Source organism: Medicago sativa, chromosome 3, assembly GCF_051527215.1.
Source record: "Medicago sativa cultivar Bolivia chromosome 3, Bolivia_mono, whole genome shotgun sequence".
In the NCBI taxonomy this organism is placed as follows: Eukaryota; Viridiplantae; Streptophyta; class Magnoliopsida; order Fabales; family Fabaceae; genus Medicago; species Medicago sativa.
In genome coordinates, this window is record NC_140751.1 from 9,680,447 (window position 1) to 9,704,204 (window position 23,758).

Genomic DNA, 23,758 nt, shown 5'->3' on the forward strand with positions numbered 1-23,758 from the left:
GGGGTGAAGCATGGTATCAAATGTTTATATCTTTTCATTTTTTTTTCACTCAATTCTCCTTTATTTTTTTACATTTTGGTGCATTTTCAATGTATTATACTTAATTCTAGTTTAATTTATGTACTATTCACTTCATTTTCGTGCTTGGATCCCAAGTTATGTACTATTCACTTCATTCAATGTATTATACTTATATTTATTTTAGTTTAGTATTGTTTAAGTTAGTTCATAACTTCTTATTTAGATCTAATCACAAGTGTCCTGCATGTATTATTTATTATTGTATGTTAGCTTCCATAAAAATACAACATGGTTATGAAAGAATAAATTGAATAGTACATCATGCATGATATCACATGATATCACATGGGTTGTTACACAAATGTAGTTGTACATCATAGTTTAGAGATAAAGAATGTGTGAACCATTGTGCTGCTAACTTCCAAAGTCAACCAATGAACAAATTGTGGGCCCATCCACTCAACCCATCTTGTTCCTTTATTTATTTATATTTTTTTATTTATATTTTTGTTCCTTTATTTATGTATGGCTTACATAAGAGTGGCGAAGATGTTAGCATTTTAATTATATTTTTGGATTAAGTTTAACTACTGTTCATTTGAATTAACTACTGAGTCAAGCTAGACACTCATTTTTCTTACATCCAGTAATCATATTTAAAATGTAGTTAATTCATATGAACAATGGTTAAACTTTAAGATTAAAATTGTGATTAATTCTACTACGTGAATGTAATCTAAATTTACTATCTAATCAATTGATTTAACAAATATTAACTAGATGTAAAAAATTGGGTATCAATAAAGAGGAATTTTTTTTCAAAAAGGCAGATATATAACAATAATAGACACACAATGAGTGCAAAAGATATGGTTAAAAGCTACAAAAATATCTCAATTCAGACACCAATAAAATTGCACACTGGGAGCTCTTATTACTGTAAACACCGCACTAAAATTTTAATGCTCCACCAAAAATATTCCAACACAGGCAATTCTGAAATGATTAATATGCTCCACCAAAAATATTCCAACACATGCAATTCTGAATTGATTCCAGTTATAGTGCCTAGATTTACTAACATGTTTGTTTATCTGTTTAACTATTGATGTAATTGTATATCTATATCATCGCATTTAATTATAATGTTTTTTTGGAGTACAAATGAATTTTTTTGTGTTGTCCGGGATACATACATAATATTAATGTTCGGATTATATGTATTGTGATTTTGTTGTTTTAGTATTACGTTTAGTTTGTTTGTCGTCTTGGTGTAGCGTTGTTTTGCTTTCGCATCTCGTTGTAGTGTTCATTCAGTGTAAATTCAATCAACGATTTTAGCGTATTCAACGTTCCAAATATGGAGCCATATATATTAGACACTTTATTTTCTTCATATTTATAGGTTTTGTCATGATTGTAGGCATTTATTTGTGTCCTATTAATATGATGTCATGAGTTTGTATGCATATTCGTCCGGTTCAATTTTAGCGATTTTGAATTTATATTGTTCAACATATTTTCTATCAATTTAAATAAATGAATGTCATTATTAATAAAAAAAAGAAAACCTACATCTTCATTGATACACGACCGAAATTCAAACCAAACCAACCTCAAAAAAGTTTACAAGAAGATTGTTTTCCTCATTTCTGAACAGTAAACGTAGAACAAATAAATATATTAATCAAGAGAGAAAAAAGAAAATATTAAAATATTTCTATCAAAATTTTATAAGAATTTTTTATAGTATAATCATCTTTAATTTTTATCTTCTATTCTCTAACTATTTCTATGAAAATTAATGTCTACCAAAAATACAATCTTACCCCTTTTTAATTTTTGACATGTCATCAAAATTATATCATTTTGTGTCTTTTGCTTCAACTTTCCCTCTTTTTTCTCTCTTAAAAACAAATTAAAACAAACTCACTTCATAAAACACACTAACTTGTCTATTCTTCAATTATGAAACATAATGTCCACAAAAAATAAAATCTTAGACCTTCTTAATTTTCTGACATGTCATCAAAATTATATCATTTTGCGTCTTTTGTTTCAACCTCCCCATATTTTTTTCTCTCTTAAAAACAAATTAAAACAAATTCACTCGATAAAACACACTAACTTAATCTTTTTTTTAAAAACAAACAAACTTAATCCTAATCAAAACAAATTTTCTTATTTTTTTGGTGGTGGCCGAGGTTCGAACCCCGAACCTTGCATATTTTAAGCATTGTCCATACCAACTGAGCTAAGCTCACGAGGACAACTTTTAAGTATCTAAAGAGTTAAAAATAATTTACAATCTATTATGTTTCTCTAATTCTCTAATTGTGAAAGTTAATGACCAGTAAAAACACAAATTTGCCCCATCTTAATATTTTGACACCTCAACATATATATTTACCTAATCTAAATTGAAAAAAATTCATTAATCACGGACACAACCCAGCGAACCCAGGGACGGGCTTGAAACCAGGTTACAAAAAAATATGAAAAGCGAACATCTACGAAGAAAAATTAATGGATCAACCATCAACACAACATCAAAAATCAAAATTCAAGTGCCAACAGCTCCTTGAACAATCAGCAGCCATAAAAGCTCTTTCGAGCTTGAAGAACCAGAGTGTAGGAAAACAAGACACCTTGAAACCTGCAGATCTCAACATATTTGGAAACAACAGAAAATCAAAGAAGTCAGACCACCATGTCATATTATAAAATAATATATTTTATTATTGTAGATTATTAATTATTATATCTTTTAGATATATGACTATAAAAAACATTAAAAAAAATGATAAATGAATCACTAAATAATATAGTTGTACAATTGAATCATAACGACATCTTTATCAATAATGAAATCTTTATTATTTTTAATATTTTCACATGTTTTTAGTTTACAGTTTAATAATCTTTAATAACAATTATTTCAATGATTTTATTATGGGCATATTACTCTTTAAAAAAATTATGGGCAAATTACACTAACCTCACGTAAAGGTCTTCTTAAATAACACAAACACCTGCTCTATTTTTTAACTAAACACTATTCTCCCTTTTATTTTATCAAATTGACAAGCACTTCTCTTATTATATAACACGGTTTAAACTTTATGTTAATTCTATTTTTTTTAGAAATTAACTTCTTCATACAAGTATGAACTCACTTAATTTTCGACAATTTTTCTATCCATTTTCACTTAGGTTATTTTACTCAACTTATTGTTTCTCGGTCAAGGTGGTTTAATTTTTAAACTCTAATACAATGAAACGGATATATTCAAGATTATTTCCTTTTCATTTATATATTCTCTTTTGATCTTTTCTAATTGCCGAAGTTTGATTATATTTTGTGGAAAAAACAAATGTTGTTATTGTTTCTCCATTACGAGAAAAAAAACTTCATTAACTTAATTGTGAAAAGAGAAAATATATACAAACAAACCAAAATGACTTAAATTAAATTGTATATTTTCAAAGTTATTGAAATGGATAAAATAAGGGGAGAATGATGTGTTTGGAAAATTAGAAGGGGTGCTTGTATTATTTAGGCTAAATTGCATTTTTGGTCCCTTAACTATTTAGGTAGTATCGCTTTGGTCCCTTAATTAAAATTTGATTTATTTTGGTCCCTTAACTTCTCTCCGTTACACATTTTGGTCCTTTCCGTTAGTTTAATTAATTCAAAAGCGTTAGGTTTTCTTCATCTTCTTATCCTCTTTTTCATATTCATATCATCTCCATCAACCTTCAACAACAAGAATCCCAGAAAAATTCCATAAGAAAATGAAGAAAACCTAACGTTTTTGAATTAAAACTAACGGAAAGGACCAAAATGTGTAACGATATAAGGAAAGTTTGACACAAAAATTTAAGGAAAGCAAATAAGGGTTAAATAACACAAAGCAAATAAGTGAAGGTAAAGATATAAGGAAAGTTTGACACAAAAATTTATACTAATTCATCATCAAATTGGTAGCTACGTCTAGTCCTTCGCTTTTAAAGAGATTTTCCTCAATACAATCGAGGAATTAAATTTAAAGTAAGTTTTTTCTTTATCAGAATTTAAATTATGGATCTCCAAATACTTAAGTCTTAACTTAAACCAGTTGAGCTATCTATCCCATGAGGTAAGTTTTGAAAGTATACAATAAACGCAACAAAAAAAAAAAACAACACAAAAATAAGAAATATTTTAAGCTTTATAACTAAAATAAATTTCAATAATTATAGCAACTTGTTGCGTTGTCACCGATATGCAATCAAGTAGAATAAACCAATTTTGACAATACAAAAAAAAAAAAAAAAATCCTGCGTATATTGAATGTGAAAATAATTTTCTAAAGAGATGATTAGTTTTTAAAAAGGAATATATAAAAATCAAGATTAAATTAGTGCATACAAATGGAAATGGTGATAGAAAACTCATTGGAACACAATAACTCTTTGAACACAACAGCGTAGCATTGAGATCATGGGGAAACACTTGGGTGACATTATGTCACCGTGACATTAAATCTGGGTCACACGATACACATTGTCACACAACATCTGGGCCACACAACACATACAACACATCTGGGCCATACAACACAACACCTTTGTGTGGCCCAGATTTAATGTCACGGTGACTTAATGTCACCCAAGTATTTTCCGAGATCATGTTGTTTCAAATACAATAAAGTACGTAATAAGTAGAAATTAAGAGACAACTCTGAAATTATTCAAATATTTACATTTAATAACAAATTCAAATTAGATCGAAATAACATAAAAATAGAATGGAGTACACCATTTTGCAAGAGTCTTTCAAAGAGTGATTGAGATAAATCTAAACTCTAAACCAACATAAATATGTTAGAGATACACCAAAACTCTAATTCATATATATGTCGATTAACGGATTGCAACATATAAGATACAAAGTATGGAGAAGTTTTTCTACACCCAAGACTTCAATAATTGACATGATATATCCAGTACACTTTCTTTGAACTAAAATTACAAATTACATTAAGATCTATTGATTTTTTTTTTTGAAGAAATTAAGATCTATTGATATTATCGGTTAAATTTACCTAACATCTCTATCTCAATTTCCGCTGCTACGTATGAGTGTGAGCAACCTTAGCTCTTAATTGCAACATTAAGCACAACTTGTTTGAATCGCTAATTTCCTAAAACAAAACTATACTCATTATAAAAACATGGAAAATGCTACTTCTCAAGAAAAATAGCTTCAAGAATTTTTCAAGACACAGTTGGCAAATTTTAATTGGATGATTTATTAATCCACTTCCTATTTTTCAGCCACACCTCCTTGAATTATGGCAAATAGTGCATTGTGATTGGCTACTCTTTATTCTTGAAGAATTCTTGATGTTATTTTTCTAGAGATATAGCATTGCTCTAAAAACATTACTATTATACAATAACTTCAAAAATTGAAGTAATATGATAAAATTAGTCTCATTAAACACATGCCTATATGTGCAAAGAAAAGGAAGCACTGCTGAGTGCTGACTCTTGAGGACCATCGGCGTTTCTTGCAAGATAAAGAGGTTCATGTATTCATAAAATTAGAACTTCATAATCTAAAAAAAAAAAAAAAGCAGTTAAAAATTGAATAAATGAAAAGCCAAAAACAAATTGATGTCATCTAAAAGTATTACATACAATGTAGGCACGAAAATACAAAAAATAAAACAATGGATTGGAATCCAAAAACACAAAACCTACCTGGTTGGATCAAATTTTGGAAGAAATCCTGAACACAAAAAAAAAGTGGACATCGGTTCCTTATAATCATCAAGGCATTTATAAGATGCTTTCTGTCTAAGTAAGAACTTTGAGAATAAATTCGAAATTGGAAAAAGACAACATTGTCAATTTCAATTTAATGTGTGTGACTAAATATGAATCATATTCTATTATTTATAATATGCATGTGACTAAACTATCATAGTTGATAGTGATTGACATACGTAATTGGAGTTTGAGCAACACCAAGCCATCGCAGCCATCATAGTTGTTGATGTTATAACCATGAAAGGAAATTCAACAAAGCATGACAGATCAGAAATTCAAGAGATTAACTTGTGAGCTATCTAAGTATGTACTTACAGTAATTTAAAAGCACCATATTAGCTCAATGATATTTGAATTGGTCCACATAAAAAAGAGAAAATACTCAATCACAAATATAGACATAAGCTTATTTGGCTACAATGTCTTATAAATTTCAATGTCTTAATCTAAAACTTGACTCACTTAAATGGAGCATCAAATAAAGGGTTGAAGAAGAGTATACATGTTGCACAAAAGAAAAGAAAGTGGACAACAACACCGCCATATTCCTATCTCGCCCTGCAAGGAGAAAAAAAAAAACTAAAATTGTGACCTCATTTTAGAGTCAAGCATCTGCATAAAAGAAAGTATTATTATTTTTATTTTTAAGGAAGATGTGAATACGAAAAAAAGATACACCAAAGGAAAAAATAGGAACCAACTAATGATGTTGTAGCAAAAAAAATGAACAAATAGAGAGAAGAAGAAAGAAAGAAGAGTGTGAGGGAAGAACTAAGAGAGAAAGATTAGGAAATAGGGAATTGGTAGCATGGAAGCTGATGAAGGAGTAAAGAGAAGGGATTTGGAAATATAATCAGTATGATGTGGGGAACAGAAATGGTCAAACACGGGTTCCTAACCTCATCTATACATTAAAGCTCTTATTCAAAAACTAAAAATTGATTTAATTAAAATAATTAAAAAAATAAAGAAAATACGAATATAGAAATAATTCTAATAATAGTATCTTTTAAAATAGTAACAACTCTCACAATTTGACAAATGGCAAACTTGCCAAAGAACTAAGTTTGCTTTATCACTTACTCTTAAAGCTTATTAGGTCTTGCCATCACTTAACCTAATTTTTCCCTCTAATTCTATTGTATTAATTGCTAATCACTTTAACCCTATAAAAATTTCCCTCTCAAATCAATGCCGGTTTGAATTTCAAATTTATTCTTTAAAAAATAAAGTGAAAAATCGGTGACATTATAAAGACTAGGAAGTAGCCTTTACATATTCTTTTCATTTTGAAAGTTTCACTTTTGTTTCCAACAAAGAATGGAAATTAATAAGCCTTTTAGTTTTCTATTTAGAATGCTGCACCGTTCAAAAAGATTTTCAATTATATTGGTAATTGTAGTTAGACTTTTCAACTACACAACATTCTCCAAAAATCATATTCCTGGCTTCAGTTGTTCTTTCCCACATTTATTCATACATGGTTTTGTCCTTCAACCATTATTTTGGTATTTTTCTTTTCCCTTCTCTTCAAATATCTTTTTTTTTTCCACACCATATATCTCACCTTTATTTTGCTCTTTTTTTTTCGCCATTTTTTTTTTATGAATTTCTTCTTCTCATTTACTTATGGTTTCTTCTTTGTATTTTGTTTTTGTTTTTTTCCGGGATGCATAGGTTTCAAAATGGGAGATCTTGATAGATGAGTACTATCATTTTTAACTTGCCTTGAGTGTTGGGGAAAATGGGGTGGACTCGTGAGGTTTCACCATGATGAGGTCCTAGAGTTTTTCTTTTGTTGTAGCTTTATTTGTGATCAGGTATACACAAATGTATTATTGTAGGTTCTATTAGCCTCTGTCGATAATCTTTCTTTCCCCAATAATGAATTTGTGATTAATTATTTATAGGTAAATTAATTTTATTTTGATTCTTCTTTGAACATTTTTATATCATGTATGTGGATAATATACACAATATGATTTTCTTTAAGTGATATCTACGTATTTCTTTTTCTCAAGATAAAACACAATATGTTCTTTTCTTCTTTATATACAATGTTAAAAATTAAATTTAAGTATTAAAAATTAAATTTAAGTAAAAGAGTAATTGTTTATTACTATTCTAGCATGATTATTTTTGAGGGATATTATTCTATCATGATTGATATGTACGTAATAATGACCCACTTAAATAGTTTTTTTTTTTTTTGAAGGAGCCCACTTAAATAGTTGAAACTCTAAGATTTTCAATGGAAGATTATTTTTTAGTTTTGTCACAATATTATTTTTTAAACTGATCATGTTACATTTTGAATTTGGGTTTACTAGATCTTTGTTTTTTTGGTTGAAGTTAAAAATAATGTTAGTGCCAACCGCTAAGTTGATCTATCTTATGGGTTAATTTTTTGTACAAACTGTTATGTTATGGTGCACGTATGTACATTTTTATTCTCATGACTTCATTTTTGAAACTATCAAAGGTTGTTGGCTCTAATATGTGGTTGCTTTCATTTTTTTTGTGAGGAATTGAAGTCTAAACTCTCTAATGTTGTTGAAGACAGCACAACCAACAAAATCAAGATGATGAAGTACAATTTTCTTTGACACGGTATCTAACTGCCATAAAAAAAAACGCTACAGCTGAGAGCTCATGTTTAGAGATTTGTCATGTCCTGACAATTAGCTTACATTTCATAGAATATGCAGATAAGAGAATGTTCAAATAAATCTTTGTCATGTTTTGATTTTTCAAAATGTTCATCAAAAACTCCTTCTCTTATATTTCTTTAAGATTGTAACTGATGTAGTTTGTTGCTATCTCTGCATCTCAAACAGTTAAACAAGCATTTACTATAGTGGTTTTGCGATGGACTTTTATATATGGCTGCACATGCAAGGCTTAGAATATGATGATCATATTCATGAGAGCAAAATTTTCAACTAACACGTTGTAACAAGTATTCTCATCAATATCCAGTTTTGTTTTTTTAGAGGATCTATATGAAGTAACAATTATAATTTATTCTTTAGCTGCTGAATTTCATAAGGACTCTATTAAACTATTGTTGTTATCCTACAAAATGATAGGATACAAGGTGAATATTGTGATGGTATAATTAAGTTTTATGATGTAAATTTTTTATCTTTTGCATTTCATCGTTTTTAAACAGAAGTTATTCAAGGCAAAAAATAAAGACAAGATTTTTTATTTGTAATTTTAATATATTTCTTATCACAACATTTATTGACAAATTTAATTTTAATTATTTAATTTTTATTTGTATGCTAATATTCTTTGAGATTAATTTGTTTATAATTTTTATTTTTATTTATAGTTTGTGTTAATATTTTTTATTTGTAAGTTCTTTGTAGAAACTAACATAAAAGAAGTGTCGTCCAGAATTGATTTGATTGCATGCATTTGTAAAACAGTTTTAAACCTTCAATTATGTAAATTAATGTTTAATTTAATACCCTTTTATTAGCATTTTTTTAAGGAGGAATTAGCATTCTAGACAGGGTAATATTTATTTTTATTTTTATAGATTTGTTTTTATCTTTAAATTATAAGTTATTTTATAATTGTATAATCATCATTTAATTAATATAATTATTAAAATTATAATTTTACTGCACGGGTTTGTTAAGCTAAAAATAATCCTTGATTATTGAAACATTCATTGGGTATTAAGTATTTTTAAATTTACATTATAACTACACCACCAAAACAATATACATTATGATATGATTTTAGCTCACAAGACCCGTGCGGCGCACGGGTCAGCAATCTAGTTATTATCTATAGAGATATTCATCAATTAAACTATTGAGATAATCTCCCTTGTAAATGTGTCTCTTGAGATGATTTGGCTTGTAAATTGATATGGAACGTGTGTAATGTGGATGAATTTTTGCGCATGACTTGTACTATGATATAGTAGTTGTAATGATTTCAAAATGATTCTTTTACGAGGGACCTTAAAATCTTTTCTTCGATATATTTGTATCTTCAAATTTGATTGAGACTTGCTTCAAAAAAAATCAGAGACATTTCTTCTATCAAAAAATACAATTGGTATTCTTGATGATTTGGCATTGACTTGTTGACCGGACGATCCAACCTTAAGTTCATCAATGATCAACCATATGAATTGAATTTTGAGAAGTTGACAAGATGCGACAAAAGAATTTTCTCAAACCATGCAATTTGGCAAATCATCAAGCGAAGTGATAACCATTTGATGAAATGACATCTAGAGTACATTAATAGTGTTAAGACTTGAGACCAAATAATAGATTACCAAGATTCTTTATTATTGGATTCCATAAGGTCAAATCCATATAAGTAATTACCACCTTTATTGTTAGTGGTGTTTATAACTACTTGTCCTCAATGAAAAAGACCATTACTTCTTAAATGTCTGACATTATTTGGCACAAAGCAGTTTTTTTAAGGTAAACCTTTTTGCTTGACGACTGCTTTGGAATTCCTACGAAAAATAACTTAATTACGTAGGGTGTGCTAATAACGTGCAACTTTTTGTGGGAGGATGCAGTTGTTATGACCATCTGTTTCTTAAATGTGATTTTTTTGGTATAATTCGGTTTTTTGTTACGCAAGCGTTAGGGATCAACACAGTTCAGTCGAAGCGTTTGTCAGCTCATTTTCTTCAATTCGGTCATCTACTAGGAGTGATTAAGAATTATAAATGAACTTTGTAGTATCTTTTATGGCTCTCTACTATTTGAGTCATTTTGAAAGATAGAAACATTTGACTTTTTCATTAAAAGGAGCAAAATCAACAACATTTTTAATAGATAATGTTAAGTTTCAGTACTTTTGGTGGCTGAAATATAAACGTGTTACGTTCCATTTCGACTATCACCCTTGGAGTCGTACTCCACTATCGGGTTTAACAGTATTTGCTTAGTTGATTTCCTGTTTCTTTTCGACTTTTTGGATTTTTCAATTTTGTTGTAATTGTTTGTACATTATATTTCGAAATTTAAATTAATATATATATAGATACATATATATATATATATATATATATATATATATATATATATATATTTATTTATAATAGTCAATGTTAGACCCAAAAAATTAAGTATAAAAAGATGCATGCAATATAGTTAATTATCTATGAATCTTGGAATATATTCATTGTATTAATAATTTTAAATTAATACTAAAATTGTTTATTGTATTCCCCTAAAAAAATTGTGCACTTTATTATTTTTATTCTTTGACCAAATTATTTTTTTTAAAGAAAAGATATATTCTTTGACCAAATCATGTTCACTATTGTTTGATTTAGACATATATTCATTGTATTAAATTTATCAATTATTAGAAAAAAAGAATTATTAAAACGATATATTTTCTAAGCCTATATAATAGAAATGATTTTAGTCTTACTTCTTACAAAATTGTAGTTTAAATTCTACAAAGATGGCTTTTCACCACTATCAATCTTATCTTTTGTGTGTTTCATGCATTGCTTTGGTCTTGGTTTCAGGTAATTTATCGTATCTTTGAGTTCTATATTCCATAAATAACTTACTAACTTTAATAAATAAAAAATTGTTATGGATTGTTATACTAATATTCATAAACTATAGTATATTCAATAATAAAGTGATTATCTTCTCAACAACATAGTGATGATATTATATTAATTTCAGGCTATGTTACTAGTTTGGAGACTCCAATAGTAGAGATTCGCCAACAATGCATTGTAGAGAGTACAAAAGAACTTTGTTGCATAACAGGTTGTTCAACATCATGCGCACAAGACTGTAAACTTAAAGGGTTTACGAAGGGTAGTGTGTGTAAAGATCACATAATTGCGAAAATATGTTGTTGTTATAGGTAATGGATTGTAATGGATTACTCTCTCCGTCCCTAAATGTAAGCACTATGTCTCTAATAAAAGAGTGTTTAGATATAAGGACAAAGGGAGTATATCATATCATTTGAATTGGGGGAATTGATGAAATAAAAGATGAAGTTTAACATAGCTTTACGTCTTGCGAATCATATTAATTTTGTGAAAAAACTAACATGGTTCAAATACATTTTCTTATGTTATAACTTTGGGTTTAATTTATACGCATTGTTAGTGTAAATATTTTTATACCATCAACCAATTATTTTATCCAAGCGTAAAAATAGAATGATTTCAATTATAACTACTTTAAAAGACATACATATGTGAAGAAAAAAAAACTATATAGACTATTTTTTGTACAATTATTTTGTCCAAGCGTAATGGTTGTGATTCGTAGACAGTGTAAAAGTGTGAAGAAAATAAACTATATAGACTATTTTTTGAAAAGTTAACCAAAAAAAAATACAAAACATATAATACACAATAAAATTCATGTTTGTCTTTTCGTTCTTTGATATTATAGCAGTGCTTTTTGCTATGGTATTTTACTTTCTAAAACTAATAAATTTTAATACATATATAAAAGATAAACTTTTAACTTTCTTCCCAAAAAGTTCTTAATTTATTTTTTTAAAAGTAATTATCCTTTCCTACATTTTTTTTACCGGAAAAAATTACATATATTTTGTTAGGCCTCGTATTAATATTCGCATTAGGCCTCGTAATATGTTGGATCAACCATGTACTCAGTTTTAGTGTTTCGAACGGGTGTCGAGTTTTTGTACACCACTAGTTAGAGGTCGTGCATGCGAATTTGGCAGGAGCAGGGGTGACACAATAAAATTTACGATTAAAAAATGAGTTAGTTTTATAATATTGTATTTTGATGTTAATATTGAAGTTAACAACATTAATTGGTGATGGCATAATAAGAAAGAAACACAAAAGAAGTATTTCACACCTAGACAAGAAACTTATGTGATCATTTCGTTATCGATAATTATGGAGGGAATGTGTGCAATCTTAGTCCCCTCACTTCCTCCGCAAACTTGCTATCAAATGGACAACAAGTAATCTCAAGGTTTTTGAGAGAGGTGAGATGTTGAAAGTGGTTGAGGAGTTCAAAATGTGCAAACAAATGTTCAATGATCTCTAGGGAAATGGTTGTGAAGTGATTGAAAAATGGCATCTTTTATGCCTAACTGAACTTGTTTCCACCCAAAATCTCCACTTCCACTTTTCAAAACCCTCCAAACAAAACATGAATTTGAAACCTTAAGTTAATCACCAAAGAAGACAATTTATGTGTGTTGCTTCATGTCATGTTCTTGTCGTGCATGTTACACGTACGACATATACACGCAACACGGCAGTCATTTCATAAGGACCAACTGTTTTTTTCTTCAATTCAAATGTTGAATAGCAAGAATACAATCAAATTCCTTCCAAAAAAAAAAATAGAGAACAATCAAATTGGTTATAAGTTGAGACATTCCTCATCCACGTTCTAAAAGTCAAATTCATGTCATCAATGCGCATAGAAATTTCAAAAGGGAAATGTGCATTAACAAACCAAACTCTTAAGTCTAACAACCAAACTAAATTCTTCCATATATGATCAATGGTCAAGAATAATACAAGATCCACAGTCTTTAATTGCATCAATTATTATGAAGAAAAAATTGTTGTTGGTATTCGCTCATTTCGACTATAGATCGTAGATGGTCTTTGAAATGACCAATTCAACCATATGTTGACATGTCATTTGTAAGACTGAGACGATGTTGAATTTAACGATAACCACACCAAGCCCCTTACTCAAAATATGGTGATAAAATGAATCACACTCAAACATTTCATCAAACACATGAAGTACAAACTTGAAGCAAATTGAAAATAACAATAGAACACAAATAAAGATGTGAAACAAAATAATCATAAAAACTTCAACACAATTATTATATCTCAAACAGAGAAGTGATGGAGCAACTAAAACACAATGTTTTCCTGGTGGCTTTCTAGGAGGGCGTTTGGAGATCCTTTGTTCAATTGAAATTGCAATCATAGATGCCAGAATTAAAGGCGGTGGCTGAGGTGGGGTTCGATCAACTAGAGGACAACTTGTAATGTTACGGGAATTCAAAAACACTATACGACAAACACTAGGGAAAACCCTATTGGGAGCGGCGCAAAGAGAATGACTAATTTCAAGGACCAATTGTTGTTTAACAAATATACTTGTCGTGCCCACTTAAATTACGAACTTGGATTCACTGTTGTCAGAGAATCCTAAATTCACACATTCAAGTAAATCTAGACCATTAAAAAAAATGAAATTGTTGACTATTAATAGCAAATTTTGAGATTGGACCTTGTAATTCTTTTCATTGGTTGAGATCACTTGTGCAACAAAAGGCGGGTCTTGTCCAAAATATTAGGGGGAGCGACAAATACTGACTAAAATATTTCAATCAAATGTTGTTATGTACACTTTCTTATGTTTGACCATTGTATCACTTCTAATCTCCAATGCACAATTCACATATCAATTACTGATAACATATAACATCACAATTTTAAAATTGTGAAATCAGGGACTGACTGATTTCACCAAGCTCAAATAAAACTAGGATTTCACAAGTCCACTATATCACACACAGTTTGTACCAAGTGCAATTTCATAAGAAGCAAAATCTAGTTTAACATTGTTGGAACAAAATGTGTTTAACAATGAACCTTAAAGAGTTTTGATGATAACAAGGTATTAAAAATTGTAAATTGGACTAGCTAATATTTGTTCAAGTGTACAGGACCTTAATTAAAAAGTTACATCATTTATTGGTTCTGAGTGAGCAAATAAAGAGCAAAAGGAAGCAACAAAATTGAAGCTTAGTGATTCTGAAGGCAACTCGCTCCTGAAGAGAAAAAGCGCTCCTGAAGTAAAGCCGCTCCTGAAGTTAGTAAAGTGCTTCTGAAGAATAGTGCTCCTGAAGAATAGTGCTCCTGAAGACAAGAGGTCCAGAAGCTACATCATCAGAAGCTGCGTTATCAGAAGTTGTATCAATCAGAAGTTGCATCATCAGAAGCTGCCTCATCAGAAGTCATTTCACCAGAAGCTGAAAATCAACTGGATTTGCAAAAGATTCAAGGATTGAAGAATCATCACTGCAAAAGCTGTCTATTGGATTCGAAAACACAACAAAAGATTAGTGGAATTTTGCAACGGTCATTTCAAAGGTGTTTGAAGGCATGTACTTGCAATTTGGACGAAAGCGTTGACATTGTACTTTGTACGAACTGTACAACCACCTTCTCCACTACTCTGCTTTGTGTCCACGCTACAAGACAAGAAAACAGCTCCAGAATACGGCTTCGCCTGCATAGATGTTCCTTTGGATAAGGAATGGATTTCAAATTGGTTCTTCATAGGACAACAACCAAATCAGGCAAAAGATCATTGGTGAAAGATCAAGCTTCAACAACGACTCTTTGATGTGCTGGCAATTTCACAACGTCTCTTTCACACCTCTATATAAAGGAGTGAAGACTTAGAGAATTGGTAATGCTGAACGTAAGACTCACAACATTTCTACAAGTGCCAAACCTCTGCTGAAATTGTTCTGCATTCACTTAGAATTTATGTGTCTCATATTCATATCTTAGAAATTCTTAAGTCATTGGGTATGTATCTGATTTGTATTGTAAGCACCTCTGATTGTATATCAAGTGTTCAACCTTAAACAATTTTCTGTGTAATTTTGTTTAGCTAGAAGTCTCTTGCAGTTGTGCTTGAGCAGGTAAGTCTCTTGATTGTGTTCTTGAGCAAAGGAAGTCTCTTGCTTGTGTGCTTGAGCAAAGGAAGTCTCTTGCTTGTGGGCTTGAGCAATTGTAATCAGATATTACTCTTAGTGAAATCTCCTTGGAAGTGCAAGGGGGACTGAAATACTTCCGGTTTGTGGAAGGAACCAGTATAATTGCTTTGTGTCGTTCTTCTTCTCTCTCTCTGTTTTATTCCGCTGCATTTAGATTCTGATAACCACTTCAGAAGCTGTTTCACTTAGCTTCTGACCAGTGTATTCAGTTTTTAGGAGAAACGAAGAATTTTCCAAAACACAATTCAACCCCCCCCCCCTTCTTGTGTTTTTCTCACCTTCAATTGGTATCTAGAGCCTTGGTCTGTTGTGTATCACTTAACCGTGTAACAGTCAAAGATCTGAGAAAAACATGTCTGGTTCTATTCCAACTCCTACTCCTGATGGAACTAGCTATAATAATGTCTCACATGATTATAGTGATAGTAAGAGATCCAGTGTTGAAAAAGTTCCAAAGTTCAATGGAGATGCTGAAGAATTTTCTTGGTGGAAAACCAACTTCTATAGTTATATCATGAGCTTAGATGAAGAACTATGGGATATTCTAGAAGATGGTGTTGGTGACCTTGTCCTTGATGAAGAAGGAGCTGCTGTGGATAGAAAGAAACATACTCCAGAGCTGAAGAAACTCTACAAGAAGCATCATATTATCAGAGGAGCCCTTGTCACTGCCATACCCAAAGCAGAGTACATGAAAATGAGTGACAAATCCACTACTAAAGCTATGTTTGCTTCTCTCTGTTCAAACTACGAAGGCAGCAAGAAGGTCAAAGAAGCTAAAGCTCTCATGCTTGTACATCAGTACGAGTTATTCAAGATGAAGGATGATGAAACTATTGAGGAGATGTACTCAAGGTTTCAAACCTTAGTCTCTGGGCTACAAATTCTAAAGAAGAGCTATGTTGCTTCTGACCATGTGAGCAAGATACTCAGAAGCTTGCCTGCAAGATGGAGACCAAAGGTGACTGCCATTGAGGAAGCTAAAGATTTAAACACTTTAAGTGTCGAAGATCTTGTTAGTTCTCTCAAAGTTCATGAGTTAAGTCTTAATGAACATGAGTCTACTAAGAAGAGTAAATCAATAGCTCTTCCATCCAAAGGCAAGTCATCAAAAGCTCTCAAAGTGGTTGAATCTGAAGAGGAAGAACAATCAAGTTCAGATTCTGAATCAGATGCTGCTGAAATGGCCATGCTCTCAAACAGACTTCAGTATCTGGCCAAGAAGAACAGAAAGTTTCTAACCAAGAGGAGCAACTCCAGAAGCTCAAGGAAAGAAGATCAGAAGGGATGCTTCAACTGTAAGAAGCCTGGACATTTCATTGCTGAATGCCCTGATCTTCAAAAAGAAAAGACAAAGGACAAGTCAAAGAAGAAGACAGTTACTGAAAAGATCAGGATCCTAAAAAGATCAGAACATGTACCTCAGAGTCTGGTGAAACCAAAATCTGAGGTTCTGAAGTCTAAGTTTCAGAAGAAGACAGTTACTGCTTCTGAAGTACCAAAACCAAAGGTAATGGTTAATCAGAAGTAACCCAACTCACAGAACAAGGTACAAGGAGTGAAGAGTAAAGCCTTAAGTACTAAGCTTTCAGGACCCATAGTACAATGGGTACCTAAATCTGAAAATGTCAATGATGCAGGTATGTCTGAGAGCAGCACCAAAGCAAAGATCATGGTACATAGACAGCGGTTGCTCAAGACACATGACAGGAGAGATACAGAATGTGAAGCTACTCCAGAAGCTAGAGATACAGGTTCCTGAAGCTACTCCAGAACCTGATCAGATAGCTGAATCTGAAGAAAGTCCAGAAGCTGAACCCACATCAGAAGCGCAAGATGAAACTGCTTCTGATGAAGCACAAGATGGCTCACATCAAGAAGATCCTCCCATAAACACTTTCAAGCATAGGTCTTCACATCCTGAGGAGCTAATCAATGGAAACAAAGATAGTCCAAGAAGAATAAGATCATACTTCAGACAAGAAGAGTCAATGATTGGATTGATCTCAATGATTGAACCTACAACAGTTGATGAAGCACTTTCAGATGATGGATGGATCTTAGTTATGCAAGAAGAGTTGAATCAATTTCAAAGAAATGATGTGTGGGATCTGGTACCCAAACCTCAGCACAAGAACATTATTGGAACAAAATGGGTATTCAGAAACAAGCTGAATGAGCAAGGAGAAGTAACAAGAAACAAAGCCAGACTTGTTGCACAAGGGTATAGTCAACAAGAAGGCATTGATTACACTGAAACATTTGCTCCAGTTGCAAGATTGGAAGCAATCAGGTTACTTCTTTCCTATGCAGTTAATCATGGCATAATATTATATCAAATGGATGTCAAGAGTGCATTTCTTAATGGAGTCATAGAAGAAGAAGTGTATGTCAAGCAACCTCCTGGATTTGAGGATATTAAATATTCTGACCATGTTTTTAAACTGAAGAAATCACTATATGGCTTGAAACAAGCTCCCAGAGCTTGGTATGATAGACTAAGTAACTTCTTAATCAAAAATGATTTTAAAAGAGGACAGGATGATACAACACTCTGCAGAAGGACTCTTGGGAAAGATATTCTTGTTGTGCAAATATATGTTGATGATATAATATTTGAAGGGTATTCTTGGGAAAGATATTCTTGGGAAAGATACTCTGCAGAAGGACTCTTGGGAAAGGTATTTGAAGGGAACAACTAATCTTGGACTCCTTTATAGGAAATCCTTAGATTATAAGTTAATTGGATTCTGTGATGCTGATTATGCTGGTGATAGGATTGAAAGAAAGTCAACCAGTGGCAATTGTCAATTTCTGGGTGATAATCTTATATCCTGGGCTAGCAAAAGACAAACAACTATTGTTATGTCTACAGCAGAAGCAGAATACATTTCAGCTGCAAGTTGTTGTACACAACTACTTTGGATGAAACATCAGTTGGAAAACTATCAGATAACTGCTAACAATATTCCCATTTATTGTGATAATACTGCTGCTATTTGTTTGTCTAAAAATCCAATTTTGCATTCGAGAGCTAAGCACATTGAAATCAAACGCCATTTTATCAGAGACTATGTTCAAAAAGGAATTTTAGATATACAATTCATTGATACTGAAAATCAATGGGATGATATATTTACTAAGCCTTTAACTGTTGAGAGATTTGATTTTATAAAGAAAAATTTGAACATGCACTTTGTGTCTGATTAAATGTTTGCTTGCTCCTGAATAGGATTTTAGGTTCTGAAGTTAGTTCAGAAGCAGTAATCCATCAGAAGCTTTTTATTAAGGATCTGAGGAAAACTCGCTTCTGATGATGACGTCAGCATCTGAAGTCCAGAAGCTGGATTTTATGCTTCTGAATAGTGGAGTTAGTGGAAACGTTGGGAGTTACTTTTTATGGTAACTTCTGGCCCACTAACTTGGTAGTTACTCTGAGAACTTCTGACGTGGCATATATGTATTTGTGTATAACTTAAAAGGGCAATGATGATTCACTAGCTTTGAAAGTATTTTCACGCGCACCCAATTTTGTCATTAATGTTATGTTTGTTTGTCTCTTTTGAATTGCAAACGTTTTTACTCTTAACACTTTGTCAATTCACACACTACTCACTCACAACAAACACATTTGCTCTCAAACCTATTGCGAAGTAAGCGCATTCTCTCAAACCTAGAACCCTAAAATCATCATCTTCTTCAAATCTTCTTCAATCATCAAATGGCGTCATCAAGCTCACAACGAAAAGTTTCAGAATCTACTTCTAGCATGCAAGGCGCATCAGAATCTGGGTCCGTGTACAAAGAGAAGACTATGGATATTCCATGGAAATCCTTAATAGTTCAAATAGAATCACCGGTGGATTTCGCTTCACTTAAGAAATACGAAGTGGACATGGAAGGTTTGGTAGATACTCAGAAGCTATCTGAGTACTTCAAGATGTTGAATGGGCCAATTTATGTGAACTTGGTCAAGGACTTTTGGTTAAGGGCCGAGGTGTACAATGGAAAGCCTGCAAAGGTCGTAAGTAAACAAGCTGGGTCAAAGAAAGGGAAAATGACCGTGGATTTGAATCCTACCTCTTTTGATAGCTTAGAAATAAGGTCTGAAGTGATGGGCATTCCTATAACCATCACTGAGGATGTTATAGCTAAAGCTTGTAGAGTGGATGCAGAGGGAAGATTCCAAGAAATAGTCAAGAAGGAAGATGTCATGCTAAAGAGCTACTATAACACGCTTCTGGGTGGGAACAAAGATGCTAAGCCTTATGAAATGGAGATTCACAACAGGATGTTGGTGAAATTCAGTAATGATTGCTTCTTTCAAAGAGCAGGAGGGTCTGATCAACCCTACAACCAACAGAAGCTAGCAATTTACTTCATGGCTATTTTTGATAAGATAAATTTCCCAAGATATATCATGGATCATCTCTGCTGGGCTATAAATGAAGGCACTGTTAAAGGAAGGAAACAAGTGCCCTATGGAAGATTGCTATCTGAAATCTTTTATCAAGGAAGGGTGCTGGATTTCTTGAAAAAGACAAGGGGTGCTTCTGACAAGTGCTTCAAAGTTTCTACTGCTGAAAGGACTATCAGTAGCAGAAGCTTATTTTCTATGAACTTTATCAAGAAAACCCCTGAAGATGAGAAGTGGATAGAGATGACTACTGCAGAAACTGAGATTATCAGGAACTTTCCTTCAATCTTTGAGGAAAGTAATCCTGAAATCTTGGCTAAATCAGTAGCTGAGTATGTCTTGGAGGAAGATGCAAGCACTCAGGAAGAAGCTGCTCCTGTTAAGGGAAAGAAAGTTAAGAGAGCTAATGCATCAGAAGCAGCTACTGATAAGGGCAAGCAAAAGAAGGATGCCAAGAGAAAGCGAGGGAAAGCTGAAACCGTTTATCACAAAGAAAAATTGGATGAAGCTATGGATGAGCTAGAAAAAGAGGAAGCTGAGCCCAAGCTGAAGAAGAAAAAGGCACCTGTTGATATGAAAATCTCTATGGTTGAAGTAACTCCTTCCAAGGCCAAAATGGCTAAGGAATATGCTGCTAATGAGATAGCAGATAGAAAGGAGAAGAAGAGAATTGGGGCTGCTTCTATTCCCATGAAAAGAAGTATAGGTAGTTCAGAATCCATTATCACCAAAGAGCATCTGGATAAAGCTCTTGATGGGTTAAAGGCAAAAGAGCACAAGCCCAAGAAGAAGGCATCTGAACTAACCTTCACTCCAATGGTTGTAGTGACTCCTGATATGGAGAAAGAAGCTGATGAGCAAGCTGTTCAGATGCTAGCTGAGATAAAGAGGAAAGAAGCTCAGTACAATCTGGAGAGGGATCAAAGGCTTAAGGTTTCAGGACAAGAAAAGTGTGATGAATTCTTCAAGAAGAAGTCTGAAGAAGTCAAGGAAGTGGTTGTTAAAGCTTCAGAAGCGTTTTTGAAAGCACCTGGTGCTACCACTTCAGAAGCTGGAACTACAGACAAGGTATGTCAGATTCCAGTCACCTCTACCCCCATCTCACCCTTTTCACCACCGGCAACTGAGCAAGAAGAAGACACGTCTGTCTTAGAAAATCTTGCTCTCCACTACTCTGGTGAGTTACCCAAAGACAAGCCCAACTCAGAGAAAGCCTCTGAAGCAACTCCAGAAGCAGCTGCTTCTGAAAATGTTGTTTCAGAAAGCCCCCATCAACAATCACCTGAACCACACAAACCCACATCACCTCCACAACCACAATCACCAGTTGCCAACATTGACCCCCAACTCAACATCCAAACACCAACTTCACCACAACAACCACCAACTGTTACTGAAACTGACTCCCCACTTAACCAACAACCAGAACAAACTTTTCCCAAACCAACTCCCATGGATATTGACAATCCTCAAGTCAATGTCCAAGCCTCAACCTCAAACTCACAAACTGCTTCTGACAACCCATCACTCTCAACTCCATCTCAACAAATCACCATTCCAGAATCCAACCATGTTCAAGACTCTACTCTTAGTGATTCTGACCTTGAAACCCTTGAACAACCACCCCTGGACATCCTGGAATCTGAACATATTGACAATGAGCTACTCAAGATCCTTTCTGAAATGCATGATTTGGTGGATCAAAGAAGGACAATTGATCTCACCAATGCATATGAAGAAGCATGGACATCACTTCAGAACAGAGCTGCAGAGTTAATAGAAGCTGTGAAGGCCAAATGCATCAGAATCAAGGAAGCTTCTGTCAGAAGATTAATGGAGAATCTGAAGCAAAGACTCGGAGTTAGAAGTCCTAGACTGCTTCTGGCAAACAAGCCATTCTTCTCAGAAATGGACTACTTGACCAGAGACGCAAGGATGCTCAAGCTTCTGAGGCAGAAGATGGCAAAGCAACAGCAAGAAGCTAAGGCAAGGGAATTGGCGTTTCTCCAGAAGCAACAAATTCTTGAAGATCAGTTGAAGAAGCAAGTTGAAGAAATGGAGAAGATAAGGAAACAACTTCAAACCAAACCTTAGTTGCACACCTTAGTGTTTATTTTTGTTTGTTGTTTGTTTTAATCCTTTTCTATTTCCTGCTTCTGAATACTTCTTATCTTTGCGTTTCTTACTGCTTCTGAATACTTAATGGTAGGGGTGTTCAAATCCAAACCGATCCAAAATAAAACCGCAAACCGATCCAAAAAAACCGAAAACCGCAAAAAACCGAATATTTTTGGATGTGTTTGGATGTTGTTTTGGAAAAACCGCTATGATCGGATCGGTTTTCGGATTGCCTTTTCAAAACCGAACCGAACCAAACCGAACCGCAAAAGTAAATTTTTATACTTATTTATTATTTTATTAGTATTATATATTGCATTAATATATTGCTTATTGATTTTTAATCTTATATATTGCATTAATTTAATCTATATTATTACTACTTCATCTATTTCAAATATAATCAATCATTTTCATTGTGTAATGTTAACTTTTTTAATAAATCTGTGTCATATTTTGTATCAAACCTACTATTTTATTGTGTATGAGTGATATTTATTTATTTTTGGTACAATGTATGAGTAATTAATATTAATAAAAAAATTACATGTTACACTTTGGATGTCCAAAAACCGATCCAAATTAAACCGCATATATTTGGATCGGATCGGTTCGGATTTTTTTAACATAATCATCCAAACCGAACCGAACCGCACGTGCTTTTTATTTTGGATCGGTTGATTTTTTACCTCAAAACCGATCCAAACCGGACCGCGAACACCCCTACTTAATGGTCCTGGTTCTTAAATGCCTGAATACCTTATATTGTTTATATATTTTCATTGCTTAGTTACTTATATTTTTGATGAGCTAGATTATAGGTTCTGATTCTTTGTTATACTCTCTTTTGTTTGAGTTTTTCTCAAATCTTTTTGTCTTGATTATTTTTTTTGATAATGACAAAAGGAGGAGTATATGTGATAGTATTTAAAGGCTCTGAACTCCATTAATGATATTTGAAATTTTTTGAAAAACTTATATCTTTTTGTCTTACCTAAAGAGAGGTGTATCAAAAAGGGGGAGTATCAAAATTTCAAATAAAATTAACACTTTTTAATTATTTGATTTATTCTTTGTTACTTGATTTATTTGGTTTATTTATTGAGCCTAGAAATATATTTATATATATTTATATGAATTATGTGATGTGATGTGTATATTTATATGATTTTATATGATTTATATGATGTGGTGTGATTTTATGTGATTTATGTGATGTGGATGATTATGTGATATGGTGTGATTATATATGTGATGTGAGTTTAGAATATATTTATATGATTTTTGTGTTCTGAATAATTATGTAATGTGAGTCTAGAAATATATTTATATTTATGTGATGTATTTATGTGAATATATGTTATTCGGTGTATAATATACTTGTTATTTTGTGTGAAAATATATATATGTTATTTGGTTTATTATTTATTAGACTATATTTAGTAGGTAATTATAATTATTAGAAAGAGTAAATAGAATAGTTGGAGGGTTATAAATATGAGAGACTAGGTTGGAATAGCTATTACGTAGAAACAGTTTTGTGAGAAGAGTAGCCACCAAAAAGAAGAGAGAAAGCAATTTCCGTTTTTCTGAAACCTACCTCAGTAAAACAATGAT

General features: G+C 32.2%; 1 long non-coding RNA gene across 1 annotated transcript; it reads left to right on the top strand.

Moving 5' to 3' along the window:
• Positions 1-11,241: 11,241 nt before the first annotated feature.
• LOC146935537 (uncharacterized) lies at positions 11,242-11,863 on the top strand. Its single transcript, XR_015033087.1, has 2 exons — positions 11,242-11,362; positions 11,529-11,863. It is a non-coding gene; the product is annotated as an uncharacterized LOC146935537 (long non-coding RNA).
• Positions 11,864-23,758: the final 11,895 nt, after the last annotated feature.